Source organism: Chrysemys picta, unplaced genomic scaffold (genome assembly GCF_011386835.1).
Source record: "Chrysemys picta bellii isolate R12L10 unplaced genomic scaffold, ASM1138683v2 scaf1047, whole genome shotgun sequence".
NCBI lineage: Eukaryota > Metazoa > Chordata > Testudines > Emydidae > Chrysemys > Chrysemys picta.
This window is the reverse complement of record NW_027053754.1, coordinates 12,501-16,598: the sequence shown is the minus strand read 5'-3', so window position 1 is coordinate 16,598 and position 4,098 is coordinate 12,501. Positions and strand designations below refer to the sequence as shown.

General features: G+C 68.5%; 1 non-coding gene across 1 annotated transcript; it reads right to left on the bottom strand.

The window, feature by feature from the left end:
- Positions 1–344: 344 nt before the first annotated feature.
- Positions 345–463, bottom strand: LOC135979605 (5S ribosomal RNA). The gene has a single exon (XR_010596878.1). It is a non-coding gene; the product is annotated as a 5S ribosomal RNA (ribosomal RNA).
- Between the last annotated feature and the right edge of the window lie 3,635 nt (positions 464–4,098).

Genomic DNA, 4,098 nt, shown 5'->3' with positions numbered 1-4,098 from the left:
AGGAAGCCGCTGGGCGCTGGACACCCGCCGTCCGTCCCGCCTGGCCAGGCCTGGCCTGGGTGGCCGCGGGGGGGGATTCGGGGCGGACCTGCGGGCCGGCGGCCGGGAGGGTCCGGGCCAGTCCGCCCCATGCCCGGCGTCTCCCCCAGCGGCTTCGGTGGCCCCGGGGGGGGTCCTCCGCGGAGGAAGCCGGGTGGGTGGGGAGCCGGACCCCAGGCGCCCAGACCCGTGACCTGCGGCCGCGACCTCCGACTCGGCAGGAGCGACGAGGGGCTTTCCGGCCCGTCCCCCCCTCTCCTTCCCCCCCAGAAAAGGAGAGAGAGCTGACTCGGACCGGGAAAAGCTGCCTACGGCACCTGGGATTCCCAGGCGGTCACCCATCCAAGTACTAGCCAGGCCCGGGACGGTTTACCTTCCGAGATCGGACGGGATCGGGGGCGTTCGGTCCGGTATGGCCGTAGGCACCCGGCCCCGCGCCTCCTCGCCCGCTTTCCCCTGCCGACGCCCGGGCCTGCCGCACGGTGAGCCCCGGTCGGACTGCCCCCCCCCCTGCGGCAGGGCCCCCGTCTCTCGCGGGCCCGGTCCTTTTTTCCTTTTCGAGCTCCGGGGCCCGGGCTGGCCGCCAGAGCCCCTCCGCCCGCCCTCCCCGGCGTCGGGGAAAATACTGTCCCGGACTTCCAGTGCGCCCGATCCTGTCAGCCGGGGGGTGGGGAGGGGCAGTCCCTCGCTGCGGCCGGGGAGGGTGAGCCCAGGGCGGCTTGCCTGCCGTGCGAGGCCCCTCTCGGCCACCAGGTCAACCCCGAGTCGAAAGGGCTGAAAAATTTTCAGAGTCCCCTCCCGGGCACCAGGTCAACCCGTGGAATCGGACGGGTTCACCTGCTGGCCGGTTCGCTTCCCGGCCACCAGGTCAACCCCTAGGTTGCCGACCGGCCTACCCAGTGGCCGGTTTGCTTTCCGGCCACCAGGTCAACCCCTAGGGGTTTTAACGGGGGCACGCCCGGTGGCCTCTTTCCCGTCCGGTCACCAGGTCAACCCGGATCTCCCTCCTTCCCTGGGCGTCCCCTCCTCGGAGGCGTCAGGTTCCATTTCCCCCCCCCCCCCCAGACTTCCAGGGGCCCGATCCAGTCGGCCGGGAGGCAGTCCCTCGCTGCGGCCGGGGAGGGTGAGCCCAGGGCGGCCTGGTCCATGTCTCTAGTGGGCCCGATCCTTTTTTTTTTTTTCGAGCTCCGGGGCCAGGCCCGCCCGGGCAGCCCTCCTCGGAGGCGTGGGGCGATTCCCCCCCCCCCCCAGACTTCCAGGGGCCCGATCCTGTCGGCCGGGAGGCAGTCCCTCGCTGCGGCCGGGGAGGGTCAGCCCAGGGCGGCTTGCCTGCCGTGCGAGTCCCCTCTCGGCCACCAGGTCAACCGCGAGTCGAAAGGGCTGAAAAATTTTCAGAGTCCCCTCCCGGGCACCAGGTCAACCCGTGGAATCGAACGGGTTCACCTGCTGGCCGGTTCGCTTCCCGGCCACCAGGTCAACCCGTGGAATCGGACGGGTTCACCGGCTGGCCGGTTCGCTTTCCGGCCACCAGGTCAACCCCTAGGTTTTAAGGGGGGGACGCCCGGTGGCCTCTTTCCCGTCCGGTCACCAGGTCAACCCGGATCTCCCTCCTTCCCTGGGCGCCCCCTCCTCGGAGGCGTCAGGTTCCATTCTTTTTTCCAGACTTCCAGGGGCCCGATCCAGTCGGCCGGGTGGCAGTCCCTCGCTGCGGCCGGGGAGGGTGAGCCCAGGGCGGCTTGCCTGCCGTGCGAGTCCCCTCTCGGCCACCAGGTCAACCCCGAGTCGAAAGGGCTGAAAAATTTTCAGAGTCCCCTCCCGGGCACCAGGTCAACCCGTGGAATCGAACGGGTTCACCTGCTGGCCGGTTCGCTTCCCGGCCACCAGGTCAACCCGTGGAATCGGACGGGTTCACCGGCTGGCCGGTTCGCTTTCCGGCCACCAGGTCAACCCCTAGGTTTTAAGGGGGGGGGGACGCCCGGTGGCCTCTTTCCCGTCCGGTCAGCAGGTCAACCCGGATCTCCCTCCTTCCCTGGGTGCCCCCTCCTCGGAGGCGTCAGGTTCCATTCTTTTTTCCAGACTTCCAGGGGCCCGATCCAGTCGGCCGGGTGGCAGTCCCTCGCTGCGGCCGGGGAGGGTGAGCCCAGGGCGGCTTGCCTGCCGTGCGAGTCCCCTCTCGGCCACCAGGTCAACCCCGAGTCGAAAGGGCTGAAAAATTTTCAGAGTCCCCTCCCGGGCACCAGGTCAACCCGTGGAATCGAACGGGTTCACCTGCTGGCCGGTTCGCTTCCCGGGCACCAGGTCAACCCGTGGAATCGAACGGGTTCACCTGCTGGCCGGTTCGCTTCCCGGGCACCAGGTCAACCCGTGGAATCGAACGGGTTCACCTGCTGGCCGGTTCGCTTCCCGGGCACCAGGTCAACCCGTGGAATCGAACGGGTTCACCTGCTGGCCGGTTCGCTTTCCGGCCACCAGGTCAACCCCTAGGTTTTAAGGGGGGGGGGACGCCCGGTGGCCTCTTTCCCGTCCGGTCAGCAGGTCAACCCGGATCTCCCTCCTTCCCTGGGCGCCCCCTCCTCGGAGGCGTCAGGTTCCATTCTTTTTTCCAGACTTCCAGGGGCCCGATCCAGTCGACCGGGAGGCAGTCCCTCGCTGCGGCCGGGGAGGGTGAGCCCAGGGCGGCTTGCCTGCCGTGCGAGTCCCCTCTCGGCCACCAGGTCAACCCCGAGTCGAAAGGGCTGAAAAATTTTCAGAGTCCCCTCCCGGGCACCAGGTCAACCCGTGGAATCGAACGGGTTCACCTGCTGGCCGGTTCGCTTCCCGGGCACCAGGTCAACCCGTGGAATCGAACGGGTTCACCTGCTGGCCGGTTCGCTTCCCGGGCACCAGGTCAACCCGTGGAATCGAACGGGTTCACCTGCTGGCCGGTTCGCTTTCCGGCCACCAGGTCAACCCCTAGGTTTTAAGGGGGGGGACGCCCGGTGGCCTCTTTCCCGTCCGGTCAGCAGGTCAACCCGGATCTCCCTCCTTCCCTGGGCGCCCCCTCCTCGGAGGCGTCAGGTTCCATTCTTTTTTCCAGACTTCCAGGGGCCCGATCCAGTCGGCCGGGTGGCAGTCCCTCGCTGCGGCCGGGGAGGGTGAGCCCAGGGCGGCTTGCCTGCCGTGCGAGTCCCCTCTCGGCCACCAGGTCAACCCCGAGTCGAAAGGGCTGAAAAATTTTCAGAGTCCCCTCCCGGGCACCAGGTCAACCCGTGGAATCGAACGGGTTCACCTGCTGGCCGGTTCGCTTCCCGGGCACCAGGTCAACCCGTGGAATCGAACGGGTTCACCTGCTGGCCGGTTCGCTTCCCGGGCACCAGGTCAACCCGTGGAATCGAACGGGTTCACCTGCTGGCCGGTTCGCTTCCCGGGCACCAGGTCAACCCGTGGAATCGAAAGGGTTCACCTGCTGGCCGGTTCGCTTTCCGGCCACCAGGTCAACCCCTAGGTTTTAAGGGGGGGGACGCCCGGTGGCCTCTTTCCCGTCCGGTCAGCAGGTCAACCCGGATCTCCCTCCTTCCCTGGGCGCCCCCTCCTCGGAGGCGTCAGGTTCCATTCTTCTTTTTCCAGACTTCCAGGGGCCCGATCCAGTCGACCGGGAGGCAGTCCCTCGCTGCGGCCGGGGAAGGTGAGCCCAGGGCGGCCTGGTCCATGTCTCTAGTGGGCCCGATCCTTTTTTTTTTTCCGAGCTCCGGGGCCAGGCCCGCCCGGGCAGCCCTCCTCGGGGGCGTGGGGCGATTTCCCCCCCCCCCACCCCCAGACTTCCAGGGGCCCGATCCTGTCGGCCGGGAGGCAGTCCCTCGCTGCGGCCGGGGAGGGTCAGCCCAGGGCGGCCTGCTTGGCGGCCGGGTCCATGTCTCTAGTGGGCCCGATCCTTTTTTTCCCTTTTCCGGCTCCGGGGCCCGGGGTGCCCGGGTAGCCCTCCGCGGTGGCGTCGGCCAATTTTTTTTAAAATCAGACTTCCGTGGGCCCGATCCTGACGGCCGGGAGGCAGTCCCTCGCCGCGTCCGGGGACGGCGAGAC